The sequence below is a fragment of the Schistocerca serialis genome, chromosome 3, assembly GCF_023864345.2.
Source record: "Schistocerca serialis cubense isolate TAMUIC-IGC-003099 chromosome 3, iqSchSeri2.2, whole genome shotgun sequence".
Taxonomy (NCBI): domain Eukaryota; kingdom Metazoa; phylum Arthropoda; class Insecta; order Orthoptera; family Acrididae; genus Schistocerca; species Schistocerca serialis.
The window spans coordinates 892,482,071-892,500,926 of NC_064640.1; positions in this window are offsets into that span (position 1 = coordinate 892,482,071).

Here is an 18,856-nt window from a genome sequence, read left to right on the forward strand (position 1 = left end):
CCTAAATAGGAATTCAATATATACCTAACTTAAATACAAAGTAAACGCAAATACTACGCAAATACATCTACTATCTAAGGACTAAGGCACCTATTGATATATTGTACGCAGAGATTTCATTAAATACTAAGTTACATACAACATATTTACAACTGAAAGGAAGCATTATGAAAAACTATATGAGATGTGTAAGCTAACGGCTAACGACAAAATACCGTGAGAGATGAAAGATAATTTTCTTTGCAAAGTAAATGATCACAATGGATAACGGAATAAACAAATGTCTATGAATTTAAACAAAATATGGAAATATTTGCGGACGTATGCAATGACCAAATGTATCAGTGGCCACCGAGTTATGTAATGCTATTAGTTTTTAAGTTAGTTTTACATTTTTTCTTTCAGCGACCAGTGCATCGTCACATCGCAGAAGAAGAGAAATAGGTCAAGAGTAGCAGGTACCAAATGAAGAAACGCGCCGCACGTCGAGTAAACGATTTGGTTGTAACGATATTTATACAAAGATCATAAGACAAATGAAAAATGAAATATGCATCGTCGCAGTGTGTCTCCGTGACAATTATCAGTACCTATTCGATGCAGAGTACACACAAACATTTAAGGATGAGATTTTACTAAAACCAGTCAATTTTTATCGTGTCACATGAAAGCATGAATAATGAAATTTCCAGGTATTTGTGAAAGATAAGTCTACGATGATTAAAACGTCATGTTTCACCCTAATCTACATATGAATTGAAATAAACAGCACTAACACATGAAGAAACACCATGATACTACTTGAGTGATTAGTCGGTTCACATTATTTCAATGAAGCAAAAGGTCCTTAGCAACTAGTCCATCATTGTATGAGTAACATTTCCTCATAAATCCTTAAACCAGTAGATGAGTATTTCCCCTCTTCCCTCCCAGACAAAGGAGGCGGCGCCAAGCTAGGTAGGCGAGCGGTGTGCAACGTTTTAGTTCTGTTTCCCTCTTCTACCTAAGGAAGGAATGAGCTCCTATAAGTGATAAATGCCTATCTATAAAATGAAACATAAATGTATCATATGTTTGTATTGTGTCACAATAATGTGATATGTCATTAATTTGTAAATGTGGTGTGAACGAAGAGAAGTTGAAACTATTGAACAAACTGTAGTAACAAAACCTAGTTAATGAATATTTTATGACGCTTTAAGACTTAAGAAATTTATGTTCGTAATATAAGCGATGGATGGACTGTCAGCCATAGGTATAAGCTATCCTGCTATGTATATTGTTGTAACTCAATACTGGTATGAATTTTCATTGGAAACCAAACTCTGTATAAAAAAATGAAATTCAAAGACCAGCAATTAATACAATGTTTTGGACGGCTATATGTGTCTTTCAACAAGTGGACGGACAAGTGCGGTGACATGAACATACGTCCGCAACGAAATAACTTCTGAGCATCGTGGCTCACAACACATTGACGAGTGAACTATAGTTGTTCGAGCTGGTAGTTACCTCATCGACGGATGCTGTTAATCATGGTTTCTCTCCACTGAAAATGCGAGTGCGACGGTTAATAATGACGCCTGAGCCGTAAAAATGGATATCTTCTGCCACAACGTCGGATTTTGAACAATAATAATACACCCGCTGCATCCTGAATGAAGACAACTGCCACAGCAATTCATCGATATGTGACACTCAGGTGAAACTCTGGTAATCAATGTGAAATCAACACTAAAAAAGCGAGTGTACAAGAGGGCGACGGTAGCTTTTACCATGTTGACCGTTAGCGTCTAGGTCTTAGCCGTCAAATCGGCCAGTGCGCCAGCGCGAAACCCGGCAGCGAGAATACGTACATACATACATTAATCCTTGTTCCATAGATAATGAATACGAAATTTCGTAATGATGTGGAACGTGTCACTTCATTATAAGTTTTCTTTACAAAAAATATTTTTTTTTTTTTACAAGTTGGCCGTTGTGGCCGACCGGTTCTAGTCGCTTTAGTCGGCAACGGCGCTGCTGCTACGGTCTCAGGTTCGAATCCTGCCTCGGGTATGGATATGTGTGAAGTCCTTAGGTTAGTTAAGTTTAAGTAGTTTCAAAATCTAGAGGACTGATGACCTGAGATATTAAGTCCCATAGTGCTCAGAACCATTTGAACCATTTTTTTTACAGTTACTGCTTCATATCTAAGAATTCATCTATTGTGTTGGAGTAGTTGGTACTCAGAAATTCTTTTAATTTGCTTTCAAATGTTCGTTGGCTATCTGTCAGACTTTTCATACTCTTTGGAAATGACCAAAGATTTTGGTAGCAGCACAATTCACCCCTTTCTGTGCCAAAGTGAGATTTAATCCAGAATAGTGAAGATCATCATTGCTTCTAGTGTTAAAGCTATGCACTTCGCTCTTATTTTTGAATCGGGATGGGTTATTAATGGCAAATTTCATTAGTAAATATATATATTGCGACGGTACTGTAAATATACCGAGCTGCTCAAATAAATGTCCGCAAGGCGATCTAGGGTGGGCTCCAGCTATTATTCTGATTACACGCTTTTGTCCAATGAATACTTTCTGTCTTAATGACGAATTGCCCCAAAATATGATGCCATATGAAAGCAGTGAATGAAAATAGGTATAGTGGGCTAATTTACTGATATGTTTATCACCAAAATTTGCAACAAACCTAATAGCAAAGTAGCTGAACATAGCTGTTTCATCAGATCATCGATGTGTTTCTTCCAATTCAATTTCTCATCAATGCACACACCCAGAAATTTTACATATTCTGCCTTAGCATAAAAATGGTTCAAACTGGTCTAAGCACTATGAGACTTAACATCTGAGGTCATCATTCCCCTAGACGTAGAACTACTTAAGCCTAACTAATCTAAGGACATCACACACATCCATGCCCGAGGCAGGATTCGAACCTGCGACTCTAGCAGCAGCGCGGTTACGAACTGAAGTGCCTAGAACCGCTCAGCCACAGCGGCCGGCTAGACTTCTGTTCATAGTCTATATTTATCAATGGTATTATGCCATTTACTGTACAGAATGTTATAAACTGTGTTTTCTCAAAATTTATAGAGTGTCCATTTGCAGAGAACAACTTCATAATTTTCTGAAAGATATTTTATGCAATTTTCTCAGCTGATTCTTGCTTGTTGGGTGTGATTACTATACTTGTATCATCAGCAAAAAGAACTAGCATTACATCTTCATGAATATAGATTGGCAAGTTGTTAATACCTATTAAGAAGAATAAGGGACCCAAGACTGAACCCTGTGGGACAGCATTTTGATGCCTCCCCAGTTAGAGGACGCTGCTGGTTTTTGCAGACTATCGCTACTGTTAATTTCAGCCCTCTGCATTCTTCAAGTTAAGTATAAATTAAACCATTTGTGTACTGTCCCACTCATACCACAATACTTAAGCTTATCTAGAACAATTTCATGATTCACACAAGACGCCTCCTGAGACGCAGCAAGGTAGGAGTAGGCAAAATGCAACAGGGAATAACAATATTAATGTGCTAATAGTAAACTGCAGGAGCATCTACAGAAATTTCCCAGAACTGCTCTCATTAATAAACGGTCACAACGCTCATATAGTACTAGGGACAGAAAGTTGGCTGAAACCAGACGTAAATAGTAATGAAATCCTAAACTCAGATTGGAATGTATACTGCAGAGACAGGCTGGACAGTGAAGGGGGAGGAGTGTTTATAGCGATAAGAAGTGCAATAGTATCGAAGGAAATTGATGGAGATCCGAAATGTGAAATGATTTGGGTGAAGGTCACGGTTAAAGCAGGCTCAGACATGGTAATTGGATGTCTCTATAGGTCTCCTGGCTCAGCAGCTGTTGTGGCTGAGCACCTGAAGGATAATTTGGAAAATATTTCGAGTAGATTTCCCCACCATGTTCTAGTTCTGGGTGGAGATTTTAATTTGCCGGATATAGACTGGGAGACTCAGACGTTCATAACGGGTGGCAGGGACAAAGAATCAAGCGAAATTTTTTTTAAGTGCTTTATCTGAAAACTACCTTGAGCAGTTAAACAGAGAACCGACTCGTGGCGATAACATATTAGACCTTCTGGTGACAAACAGACCCGAACTATTTGCAAAAGTTAACGCAGAACAGGGAATCAGCGATCATAAAGCGGTTACGGCATCGATGATTTCAGCCGTAAATAGGAATATTAAAAAGGGTAGGAAGATTTTTCTGTTTAGAAAAAGTGACAAAAAGCAGATTTCAGAGTACCTGTTGGCTCAACACAAAAGTTTTGTCTCAAGTACAGATAGTGTTGAGGATCAGTGGACAAAGTTCAAAACCTTCGTACATAATGCGTTAGATGAGTATGTGATAAGCAAGATCGTAAGAGATGGAAAAGAGCCACCGTGGTACAACAACCGAGTTAGAAAACTGCTGCGGAAGCAAAGGGAACTTCACAGCAAACATAAACATAGCCAAAGCCTTGCAGACAAACAAAAATTACGCGAAGCGAAATGTAGTGTGAGGAGGGCTATGCGAGAGGCGTACAATGAATTCGAAAGTAAAGTTCTATGTACTGACTTGGCAGAAAATCCTAAGAAATTTTGGTCTTATGTCAGAGCGGTAGGTGAATCAAAACAAAGTGTCCCGACACTCTGTGACCAAAATGGTACTGAAACAGAGGATGACAGACTAAAGGCCGAAATACTAAATGTCTTTTTCCAAAGTTGTTTCACAGAGGAAGATTGCACTGTAGTTCCTTCTCTAGATTGTCGCACAGATGACAAAATGGTAGATATCGAAATAGACGACAGAGGGATAGAGAAACAATTAAAATCGCTCAAAAGAGCAAAGGCCTCTGGACCTGATGGGATACCAGTTCAATTTTACACAGAGTACGCGAAGGAACTTGCCCCCCTTCTTGCAGCGGTGTACCGTAGGTCTCTAGAAGAGCGTAGCGTTCCAAAGGATTGGAAAAGGGCACAGGTCATCCCCGTTTTCAACAAGGGACGTCGAGCAGATGTGCAGAACTATAGACCTATATCTCTAATGTCGATCATTTTTGGAACACACATTATGTTCGAGTATCATGACTTTTCTGGAGACTAGAAATCTACTCTGTAGGAATCAGCATGGGTTTCGAAAAAGACGGTCATGTGAAACCCAGCTCGCGCTATTCGTCCACGAGACTCAGAGGGCCATAGACACGGGTTCACAGGTAGATGCCGTGTTCCTTGACTTCCGCAAGGCGTTCGATACAGTTCCCCACAGTCGTTTAATGAACAAAGTAAGAGCATATGGACTATCAGACCAATTGTGTGATTGTATTGAAGAGTTCCTAGATAACAGGACGCAGCATGTCATTCTCAATGGAGAGAAGTCTTCCGAAGTAAGAGTGATTTCAGGTGTGCCGCAGGGGAGTGTCATAGGACCGTTGCTATTCACAATATACAAAATGATCTTGTGGATGACATCGGAAGTTCACTGAGGCTTTTTGCAGATGATACTGTGGTGTATCGAGAGGTTGTAACAATGGAAAATTGTACTGAAATGCAGGAGGATCTGCAGCGAATTGATGCATGGTGCAGGGAATGGCAATTGAATCTCAATGTAGACAAGTGTAATGTGCTGCGAATACACAGAAAGATAGATCCTTTATCATTTAGCTACAAAATAGCAGGTCAGCAATTGGAAGCAGTTAATACCATAAATTATCTGGGAGTACGCATAAGGAGTGATTTAAAATGGAATGATCATATAATGTTGATCGTCGGCAAAGCAGATGCCAAACTGAGATTCATTGGAAGAATCCTAAGGAAATGCAATCCGAAAACAAAGGAAGTAGGTTACAGTACACTTGTTCGCCCACTGCTTGAATACTGCTCACCAGTGTGGGATCCGTACCAGATAGGGTTGATAGAAGATATAGAGAAGATCCAACGGAGAGCAGCGCGCTTCGTTACAGGATCATTTAGTAATCGCGAAAGCGTTACGGAGATGATAGATAAACTCCAGTGGAAGACTTTGCAGGACAGACGCTCAGTAGCTCGGTACGGGCTTTTGCCAAAGTTTCGAGAACATACCTTCACCGAAGAGTCAAGCAGTGTATTGCTCCCTCCTACGTATATCTCGCGAAGAGACCATGAGGATAAAATCAGAGAGATTAGAGCCCACACAGAGGCATACCGACAATCCTTCTTTCCACGAACAATACGAGACTGGAATAGAAGGGAGAACCGATAGATGTACTCAAGGTACCCTCCGCCACACACCGTCAGGTGGCTTTGCGGAGTATGGATGTAGATGTAGATGTAGAAAAGCCTTTGAGAGATCACAAAATATCCCAATTAGTGATGTTCGGTTATTCAATGCATTTAATGTTTGATCAGCGAAATCATATATAGCATTTTCTGGTGAAAAGCCTTTCTGAAAACCAAATTGACATTTTGTTAGTACTTCATTTTTACAAATATGTGATGCTACTCTTGAATACGTTACTTTATCATGAATTTTGGATAAAGTTGTCAGAAGTGAGATTGGGAAGTAGTTGTTAGCATCAGATCTATGAAGCAAACTTAACATTATTGTTAGTGCGCCGTTATAGCCCAATGACGCTCCCGGTTACCTACAATTTTTTACGGGGCGGGAGGTGTCGGAGAGACGATGAGAACGATCAATACCTCCCATATGGCTGCCCTCGGCCGGTGGGGTGAGCGTGGGTGGAGCGGGTGTCTGTCTCCATGGCTACGGCCGGTGCGGATGGCTACTGAGGGCGCGGCAGCGCCGGCGAAGGGGTGGAGTCCGCAGGCAGCAGCAGCCGCGGCCAGACGCCTTGCTCGCGCCGCTCTGCAGGTAAGCCACACTCGCAGCCCAAAGTCTGGCCAACAGAACGCAATTCTGAAATTCATTTCTAATTCATTTTTCCGTCGTATCAGATCGTTTGTTTCGTGGAAATATATTGCTATAGACCTTAGGTAGACTTTCTATTTGGTGCATAAAATTAGGCTGACTTCTAGCTTGCAGCAGCAAAACCGTGATACGATCTTACTTTACCGTAGAAGCCAGAAGCAAATTCGACTGAACTTGTAGCACTTATGACTTGACGATGTACTGCAACAGACAGACACTTTAAACATGTACTGCAACTCTTTAACGTTAAAAGAAAATAGTCAGCAAGGAAATCATATTGAAGGGATGATGTCTTCACTTTCGTTATGCAAAAAGTATCTCAAAAATAATTTTTGGGTTGTCTTTCACTTCGAAGCCTTAATCGAACCGTCACAGCAGAAAAGTGACCAATTTGCTGATTTATTTAGATCACGGATGAGCTATTTATCTACGGAGCTACATGATTTTTTAAAAATAACTCGCCATTTGTTTGACTGACGGTTTCCTAGTTAAGGAAAATACTGTCTTTCTTATAATAAATAACAAAGTTTTACAAACTGCGCTGTCTTGTGACATGAATGTCGTAGGTTGAAGTCCCTCCTTGCCCTAAGTGTGAGTTTTTGAGGGTTTTAAAATTGCCACTACTGCGTGAGTAATTCAAACTGGCAGAAAGTAACCGCAGAAATGATATCAGGTACTTTTAAATAACGAATGTGAGATTATACAAGTAAATAATCAAGATTATAAGGTAATGAATACTGTTTATAATAAGCAATAAAAAGGTGTGCTGTCTGCATGGCCAAGTTGCGAAAAGTCAGTTTAAGTTTAGAAGCTATTATGTGCAAATAAAAAGAAAGCTGCCAAGGGTATTTGACTCGCCACATATTAAAATGTGTCATTTTAGAAAAAAATTTGAGTTCACGGCTTGAAAACTTTCAGATTGTATTATGTTGAACTGTCCTCTTGTTTGAGCTGAGAAATAATTCATGCAAAATGAGCTGTAAATTCTCAAAATTAATCATTTACATTCGTAATACACGAGATACACAGTTTCAGAAGCTTTCTTGTATCTTAGGAGAATGACTATCATGATATATAGAAAAATAAGGTAGCTGTTAGAGACTGTCTCATTTCTTCCAGAAGAAATGTAAGCAGTAAACACTTCAAGTAATAAATCCTTGTTTAAAGCAAAGAAAGAAAACACTATATCTGATATCACGCTGCTTCTTAACAAATGCAAGCAGCTAACACTTCATATATTAATTAAGGGCCGCGTGGTTTGAGGCCCCATGTCGCGGATTGCGTGGCCCCTCCCGCCGAAGGTTCGAGTCCTCCCTTGAGCATGGGTGTGTATGTTGTTCTTAGCATAAGCTAGTTTAAGTAGTGCCTAAGTCTAGGGGCCGATGACCCCAGCAGTTTGGTCTCTTAGAAATTCACACATATTTGAACATTAATTACTGATTCGAATACAAAAAAAGTGATTTGTTACTTATGGGACTCACTGCTGAAGCCAGCGATAATGAGAACGATTTCATAAATTAAAAATTTTATATACTGTCAATACTGAGTACAAGAAACAATTATTGTTGTTCATACTCGTTCGCATGCTCTTAGCTCAGTTTATATTCCATGACTGCGTAACACATGATGCGTTAACGTTTTTCCTAGTTACTATTAGATTCTCACTAAAAACAAAATTGATTTTAGAGTGCATGACATACAGATATTGATTCACATAACAGATTACAGTTGATATGGTGTAAAATGAACTTCGAAATAAACAAACAGGACGCAAGATAGATCGGAAGTTAACGAGAACAATTTGTGAAATCTCAGAAACAGTAAGCTATCGTCTAGTCAACAGTTTGAAGATACTTGCGTAGACTCAGCAAAGAACGTAGGTTTTATTCTATCTAATTTAAGGTGTATCGAAGTTTTTCAGCTAAAGACTTGCAGATAAATGTTGCTGATATAATCTATCTGATCTAAAGTGGACATGATGCGATGTGTCCGACCATCGTCCTTGCAACAGCTTTCTCCTCTGATGGGGACACTTTTCGGGAATCGACTCAACGTCTGAGGGGAATGGTAGCCTTTTCTTCCGCAAGGTCCAAAACTAGAGTAGGTAGTGATGCCGGGCACTGGGGCCTGGAGCAAAGTCAAGGTTTTAACTCATTCCGTTGGTGTTCCATTGACTTCAAGTCGTAACTCTGGTCAACACAGTCCATTTCAGGAAGGCTGTTGTTCACAAACCATCGCCTCAAAGATGCTGCTCTATGACAGGTTGGATTGTCACGCGGACACCAATAATCATCGTCTCGGAACGGTTTCAATACTATGCGCAGTACACAATGCTGTTAAATGTGCTCATATCCTTCCACATTTGCAGTTTTCTTAGTTCCAAAAAGGAGGCCAATCCCACAAACACGAAAAACAGCCCCACACCATAACACCACAACCTCCGTACTTCACTGTTCGTACACATGCTGGCAGGTAACTGTCTCTGGACACTCGCGAACCCCAACCCTTTCATCGGATTGTCACATGCAGCGTGATTAATGACATCCAATTACCGATTTCCCGCCATCCATTGTCCAGTGGCAGCACTCTTAACACTCAAACACCCGTTGGCATTGACTGCAAGAATGAGTTGCTTATGAAAAGCTGCATGACTATTTTACCCCATTGTTTTTAACTTACAACACACAGTCATTGTGCCAGTTGGACTGGTGGTAGCATTTGGCAACTGACGAGTGGTTTCTCCAGCTGATTGCATGCGTTTTTTTACAACTACCTTCCATAATGCTTAACGATCACTTCCACCAGTGCATTAGGTCTGTCTGGTCTTGGTTTCGCTGTGGTTGTTCCTTCTCGTTTCTACTTCACAGTCAGTCGACTTGGACAGCTTCAACAGGGATCAAATGTCCCTGATTTGTTACTCAGGTGGCATTCAATGAGTAGTCGATGTTTGAAGTCACTGAGCTCTCCAGACCAATCCATTCTGCTGTCAGTGCTTTTCTACTGACAATACATTACTCCCCGCCTCCTTTTACACTGTAAGACAGAAAACGACAGATTCGAAGGAATTATCCGAGTGGGACGGAAATCAGTAGGGTTTGGCGAGTATGAAGACCAGCAGCAGAAACTCTCGCCGTGTTAGCTTGCTGAAGTGTAAGCCCAGGATCACTTGCCAAGAGGGGCATCAAAACGGGACGTAGAAAACCGTCTACTTACCGCTGTGCCGTAAGAGTGCCACGGGTGACAACCGAAGGGGTCCTGCTATGAAGAGACCATATTGCTGGTTGTCAGGCTGTAAGGAAGGCGACAGTCAGGTCGCTATCCCACTGCTGTCCGGGACTTCTTCATACACGTCTTCGCAGGACATCAAGCCTCATTTCGAAGCGGGGCTCATCACTGAAGACGGTTCCACTCAGCCAATGTGATTACAAGCCGAAGACATGTCTCGAGACGCCACGGACGGATGTGAGATACCAACCAGACTGTTGCCCACCGAGCTGTCCGACAACCGTGAGTGACGCTCTGGTGTGCCATTGTTTCCACAGCATGACATCTTCGGTTGTCACCTGCGACACTCTTACAGCACAACGGTTCGTCGACGATAGAGTATGCACCGTTTTGTTGCCCTTCATAGCAAGCGATCCTGGGCTTACGTTTCAGCAAGCTAATGCCCACCCACACACGGCGAGAGGTTCTACTGCCCGTCTTCGTGCTTGCCAAACATTACCTTTGCCAGCAAGGTCGCCAGATCTCTCCACAATTAAGAAAGTTTGGAGCAATACGGGCAAGGCCCACCAACCATCTCGGGATTTTGGCGCTCTAACGCAAAAATTGGACATAATATGGGACGATATCCCTCAGGACAACCAACAATACTATCAGTCAATGCCAAGGTGAATAACTGCTGGCATAAGGCCCAGATGTGGACCAATACATTTCTCATTTGCTCAGTTTTTGAAGTTATATCTCTTCAATAAATCGTCCAACTTTTTTGAAATAGTAATCATTTGTTTGTCAGTACATGAACTATCTTACTTCCAGCGATTTCGGTCCCATTTTCTTAGAGCTTATGTTGGTTAGCTCCCTCTCGTGGCATCCAGTGGTCAGTACCACATGACATAGGTGTTTCCGGATACTTTTGACCTGAAATGTGTAATATGGAGCATTGACATGTTTAGCAATGCATCCATATTGGTAGTTAGAGGAATGCCATTAATACGAGTAACTGGCGTTCAAGACGTAAGCCTGTTGAAAAAATATAGCAAGACCTTTCTGTTTCTATTTTGTAAATGAGTTTTCTACTTTGAATTCGTGTCACTAGTGGCGATTTCTGTGGTGTTATTTACTTCCTACACATATAAGGATATAAACGGACAAGAATCAGCTGTGCACATTAACAACAGCGACGCTACGGACTATACCGTCCGCGCGTGGTAGATTACTCCACTTCATCATTTCCTGTCCCTTGGCAGCTCTAGAAGATAGTTCCAATAAACTGCACAATGATAGTTCTGAGTCAACATAACGATTTTTATAGTTTCTATTTTTTTTCACAGAGGAAACTCTTTCTCAGTGCTGTCTTAACTCTAGGAAATCACAATGTACAACCACCTGTGTCACTGAGGCAGAGGTAAGGTAGCTTCCTCAGTAGCTGGCCTCCACTCGTGAGTGGGACAATGCGGCTTGTAAACACCGTTCGGGTTGTCAACGTCCGTCGAAGGATCACATCACGCTTAAGTTCATGCGCTCATTGCCACTTCACCGAAGGCAGATGGTCATAAACTGGTGTTAGACGCAGCTACGTCATTATATAGTTAAACCACTGTACTGAGACAGAAAATACAATCCTGGAAATGGAAAAAAGAACACATTGACACCGGTGTGTCAGACCCACCATACTTGCTCCGGACACTGCGAGAGGGCTGTACAAGCAATGATCACACGCACGGCACAGCGGACACACCAGGAACCGCGGTGTTGGCCGTCGAATGGCGCTAGCTGCGCAGCATTTGTGCACCGCCGCCGTCAGTATCAGCCAGTTTGCCGTGGCATACGGAGCTCCATCGCAGTCTTTAACACTGGTAGCATGCCGCGACAGCGTGGACGTGAACCGTATGTGCAGTTGACGGACTTTGAGCGAGGGCGTATAGTGGGCATGCGGGAGGCCGGGTGGACGTACCGCCGAATTGCTCAACACGTGGGGTGTGAGGTCTCCACAGTACATCGATGTTGTCGCCAGTGGTCGGCGGAAGGTGCACGTGGCCGTCGACCTGGGACCGGACCGCAGCGACGCACGGATGCACGCCAAGACCGTAGGATCCTACGCAGTGCCGTAGGGGACCGCACCGCCACTTCCCAGCAAATTAGGGACACTGTTGCTCCTGGGGTATCGGCGAGGACCATTCGCAACCGTCTCCATGAAGCTGGGCTACGGTCCCGCACACCATTAGGCCGTCTTCCGCTCACGCCCCAACATCGTGCAGCCCGCCCCGCCTCCAGTGGTGTCGCGACAGGCGTGAATGGAGGGACGAATGGAGACGTGTCGTCTTCAGCGATGAGAGTCGCTTCTGCCTTGGTGCCAATGATGGTCGTATGCGTGTTTGGCGCCGTGCAGGTGAGCGCCACAATCAGGACTGCATACGACCGAGGCACACAGGGCCAACACCCGGCTGTCATGGTGTGGGGAGCGATCTCCTACACTGGCCGTACACCACTGGTGATCGTCGAGGGGACACTGAATAGTGCACGGTACATCCAAACCGTCATCGAACCCATCGTTCTACCATTCCTAGACCGGCAAGGGAACTTGCTGTTCCAACAGGACAATGCACGTCCGCATGTATCCCGTGCCACCCAACGTGCTCTAGAAGGTGTAAGTCAACTACCCTGGCCAGCAAGATCTCCGGATCTGTCCCCCATTGAGCATGTTTGGGACTGGATGAAGCGTCGTCTCACGCGGTCTGCACGTCCAGCACGAACGCTGGTCCAACTGAGGCGCCAGGTGGAAATGGCATGGCAAGCCGTTCCACAGGACTACATCCAGCATCTCTACGATCGTCTCCATGGGAGAATAGCAGCCTGCATTGCTGCGAAAGGTGGATATACACTGTACTAGTGCCGACATTGTGCGTGCTCTGTTGCCTGTGTCTATGTGCCCGTGGTTCTGTCAGTGTGATCATGTGATGTATCTGACCCCAGGAATGTGTCAATAAAGTTTCCCCTTCCTGGGACAATGAATTCACGGTGTTCTTATTTCAATTTCCAGGAGTGTATTAAAATTCAGCCTCTTAGTGATCGCTGACGACTACGTACAAATTGCGATTCAAACAACACGAAAACGCCTCCACACAATCTATTTTGCCGTAAACGTCCTTTACGAGAAGTAGTGCAAGCACCCCAACACCGTGACACACGAAGTAGTTGGGCAAGAGAACATCTGGAATGAAAACTGGAGTAGTGGCGTCGAGTTCTCTTGACCGACGAGTACGGTATTTGCCTGGCACCTGATGACCGTCAGTGAAGACTGTGGTGGTGGACAGGTATCAATGCCTGTCTCTCAGGTTCTGCATGGAGGTGGGTCTGTCGTGTTCTGGGCTGTAAAATGTACGGATGTCGGAAGCCACTCATCGCTACCGAGAATAGTTTGATGGATACCATTTGAAACTCGCAGCGTGTCTTGGCAAGGAGCCTCCTCTCACACTGAATACCCTCATAAGACTGTCGAAGAATGGGACGTGGTTCAGCAATAACATCTGTGCACGTTGTGGACAGTATTTCAAGGAGGACATAATCATGTTGCAATGATTGGGGCGGATCAAACGATACTGAAGTTTCACCCAGCAACAGACTGATTTCACAGAAGTGCACATTCGAACGAACTTTTCATAGTTCCAAAAGGCTTGTGTTTTCATTCCCTAATATACAAATAAACTAGCTACAGGTCGCATACAACCAGATTTTATGCCCGGTTTCAAGCGTCAAACGCGAGCATCTTTGGGGAACGATTGTGTCATGATGCTCCAGTCTGGCGGCCGAAATCGGTTATTAAACCAAATTTTTGGTGACTTGTAACAGTTTTATCTGTATGTTATTTATAACAGCTGATGTGCCTCCGACAAGCCATACCTGCATTTACTATATTTTGAATCTCTGTTTAACTAGAAGCTAAGCACACAGATGTTTTCAGATCTGCAGCCAGTGCACACCACCCTTGGAGTAGTTCACATGAGCAGTACAAGCACTCATCAGTCATCCTCACGAAATGTGCTGATAGAAATGGAAACTTTTACAGCAGGCCTAAATCTGCATCAGTCAGATACTTCTCGCTTGCAAACTACGTCCTCAGTTATTTGCTGGATGTATTCCAAACTCTGTCTTCGTCTACGGTTCTTGTCCTCTACAGCTTCCTCTGGTACCATGGAAGTCACTCCCTGATATCTTAACAGATCTTCTATCATCCTGTCCCTTCTCCTTGTCAGTGTTTTCCACATATTCCTTTCCACTCCGATTCTGCGCAGAACCTCCTCATTCCTTATCTTATCAGTCCACCTCATTTTCAACATTTGTCTGTAGTAACACATCTCAAATGCTTCGATTCCCTTCTGTTCCGGTTTTCGCAAGGCCCATTTTTCACTACCATACAACGTTGTGCTCCAAACGCGCATTCTCAGAAATTCGTTCCTCGCATTAAGACCCATGTGTCATACTAATAGACTTCTCTTGGCCAGGAATGCCCTTTTTTGCAGTGCTAGCTTGTTTATGACGTCCTCCTTACTCAGTTCGTCATTGGTTATTTCGCGGCCTAGGGGGCAGAATTGCTTAACTTCATGTACTTCGTGACCATCAATCCTGATAAGTATCTCGTTGTTCTCATTTCTGCTACCTCTTATTACTTTCGTCTTTCTTCGGTTTACTCTCAATACATAATCTGTACTCATTAGACTGTTCATTCATTCAGCAGATCATGCAATTCTTCTTCACTTTCACTCAGGATAATAATGTCATCAACGAATCGTGTCATTGATATCCTTTCATCTTGGATTTTAATCCCACTCCTGAATTTTTCTTTTATTTCCAGCACTGCTTTCTCGATGTACAGATTGAGCAGTAGGGGCGAAAGACTATGTCCCTCTCTTACACCCTTCTTGATCCGAGCACTTCGTTCTTTGTCTCGTCCATTTGGCTCTTGTACATATTGTATATTACCCGTCTCTCTCTATAGCTTACCCCTATTTTTCTCAGAATTTCGAACATCTTGCATTTTACATGTCGAACGCTTTTTCCAGGCCAACAAATCCTATGAACGTTTCTTGATTTTTATTTAGTCTTGCTTCCATCATCAACCGCAACGTCAAATTGCCTCTCTGGTGCCTTTACCTTTTCTAAAGCCAAACTGATCGTCATCTAACACATCTTCCAGTTTCTTTTCCTTTACCTTTTGCTTTCCCTCCTTTAAGAGATTGTAATTTTAGCGATATCAGTATGAAATGTGTTCTCCATGGGCACGAATACACTCTTGTATTCGTTGAGGCATGGAAGCAAACATTTTCCAGTTGTCATCAACAGCAATTTCTTGCCATGCATGAAACACATGATGTGTCAATTCCTGAAAGTTGTTGGCTAGAGGCTGGTATGAGAGTATATTTCTTCCCACTGCATCCCAGACGCTCTGTAAGAACGACTAATCAGAAGACGACGCAGACCATTTGGGGATTCAGACGTTTTTCAAGATGTTTATCGAGAGAACTGCAGTTTGGGCTGTTGCATTATCGTGCTGGAATATGCAATATGGTACCTTGGTCATAAAGGGTAAGCCAACTGGGTATACATTCTTGCCACATACTGGCGAATACGTAACCTCCCTTCAATTATTACAAAATCAGTCCTGTTGTCATCTAATAGACATCCACACCCTGATTTTGGGAGACTGCGAGGTATGGGTCTCGAGAGTCGCCATGTCCTGTCATCTGTTACCAGATCGTCTAAGGACACATTGACGTCTTACTGACACCCACAGAAGTGAGACGCATTGAACACCACAGAATGTCACTTTATGTCCCATGTGACTCTCGCTCTAGACTATTTAAGTCTCGATTGTCTCTGATATGGTTGTCAAGGGTTAGAGACGCACAAGAACTAGAAATCTAATCCCAGTTTTTAGTAATCTGTTCCAGACGGCTCGTGATGATAATGTAATTAATGCTCTGATTTCAACTGTATTCATCCGTCTATTCGTCAGGGCCGCTCATACAGTGGTACTGTCCTCTCGTTATGTAGTCCGAAAGTAAGCTGAGCGTGTCGTCCTGTATGCATGCTATTTTGTGATCGCTACCTGAATCGTTTCAGTAACGTTAGACACACCAAACAGACTTGTTATACTCACAACATACTTCATCCGTAAAAAAACTTTTCTTTCTGCACTGAAATGAATGAAATTATGCTCTCATGAGGACGAAATCATAATCAATATGTCCCACAAACATGTCAATACTGGAAAACAAGTTTGGTAACTTTCGGTCAAAATGTTCATGGTGTAACACTTTCAATTTTCCGTTTTCCTCAGTGTAAATACACGGAACTTTGAGGAAAGAAAGTGGGACAATTCTCGGTATGCTGTATATTAAAAAAAAAGTACAGATATAAAATCACTTTTTATAGGTTATGGTGAATAAACATGAACTGACTTCACTCCTTTATTTGTCGACTGACAGCACTGCTGGTGAAACAATGGAGGACGGCTGCTGCTAGCTGTGTAAAGTGGGCTAAGAACCCAGTGGCCGAGTATCAGCACTCAGTGCAGATGTCCGGGACTGTGACGCCACCTTAGCCATTGTGTACCGACAACCGGTAGTTCACCGCCCAACCTCCGAGCGGTTCCGGTGTGAGTCCAGCGACGTGCAGGGTGTTGTGGTTGGGAAGCGGAAGACGGATGACGGTGCTATAGTGGCACAAGGAAACAAACGTGGTGTTAACGGTGAGCTGCAGTAGCTTTGGGCTTTGTAGCGACGATACAGAAACTTGGATATTCGATGAACTTGCCAACCACAAGATCTGCAATGCCTGATATTCTCGCTACCTCGGTGGAGGGCGTTGACCCTTCTAGTCCAGTTGCCGTCGGCGGTAAATCGTCATCTGGATATCAGAATCGATATTATTGTTTGGTGTAGTTGCACGCTTATGACGATGTGAGAGCAAGAAGTCGTTCACCTGCGCGAAATAAGATGAACCGTTGGTCGTTGTGAATATGAAGTGATCAATAGTGTAAGGAACTCAATATCAAAGCCCATGGACTCATCTTGAATGCGGCTGTACCCTAGCACCACAATGTCCACTAAACCGATCTCTGAGGCTTAAGTCAGGCCAAGATCTCCACATTCTGTAGACAGTATTTCACACCATGAGCTGTCCACTCATTCACTAGGAACTTAATACCTGCTTAAGTCTGGTGCTACTTCTCAGTTATGGTTTTTAACTCAACAATGTTTTCTGTGATGTTTCTTGTGTCTAGCGGCACTGAGAGGGGACATCATCACCACCACCACCACCACCGTCATCATCATCACCACCGTCATCACCATCACCTTCACCAACACCACCCCCACCACCACCACCTTCTTCTTCTTCTTCTTCTTCTTCTTGTAAAAGCTAACCCTTCACGCTGCAACCTTGTTTCTCTCTCCTCTGCTGATTGAGTTAAGTCCATTGCAGAATTTAGATGATGCTTCCTCTGTCTTTCTCTTCCTTTCTTCCCTAAAACCTTTCTTTTGGTCAAGAATTCTTTTCAATGGTAGCAATCAATTCTCCTGTCGAGTTTACTTCCTTGAGGGCCCACTCGTTCGTTTTTTTCTCTCTCCAGTTTATTTTCAGCTTCCATCAGCACATCAGTATTTCCATTCCAAGTGTTGTGTATTACGATTCAATAAGATACATTTTTCATAGTCGTATAACAAAACACTCCAGACAACCTTCTTGACGAATTCTTCCCTAATTTTAATACATATTATGTGCCTGCTAGTCAGAAGCTGTTTCTTGTTACTGAAGGCAGATTTAGCAAGGGCAGTTCTCCTGCTGATTTCCATGGTGTACCTATTGCCTTGAGTGACAACACACTCGGTCTAGCATAACTGACTCCATTGTTGTGTGGTTTCATCATCCATTTTAATATTTGTTCGTCTCTTCATTGGATTTTTAACGGTCATTACTTTGGTTTTTCAAGTGTTCATTTTTAGTTTTGGTACCTTTTGTGTTAATGATATACATCACAGCACTTTATTAGATCCACATGTAATGTATTCTCACTTGCGAATACGGATTACCATCAGCTGTATAATGGAACGACGACTATGAAAGTTTGTGCCGGAAAGGCACTCGAACACGGGTTTCCCGCTTATCCCGAGAGGTTGTCTAAACATTAGGCTATACCAGCACGACTCACGGCCAGACTCAGTCTTCCATATGTCGTCAACCATGTGTCTACAACCTGTACTCGTACATCTATTATGTATATTCCCGTACAGGGGAGACATTTTACATGAAAGTGACTTGCCGGTATCGGCGAAATAATACGATACTGCAGTGCTTGTATTATTCCGAATTACGATGCAAATCCTTCGGACATGCATGCATGTGTGAAGGAACTTTGCATCTTAATTCAGAATAATACAATCACTGAAGTATCATAAATATCGTATTGCTTAGTTTCTTCTCCGAGTAATGTCATCTGTTAATCCTATAAAATGGATTTCCTCTCCGTTGATTTTACTGCCTTTCGTCTTTTGCTTGAATTTGGTTGCAGCCTCCACAACGAACATGTTGAATGAGTACGGAGATAGTGTGCAGCCTTGTCTCACTCCCCTTTTAATGGAAGCAGTTTTACATTTCCATTCACGTTTGTTAATGGAAATGGGTTAATCGGTTTTTGTACAGCAGTAGAATGAGTCTATTGT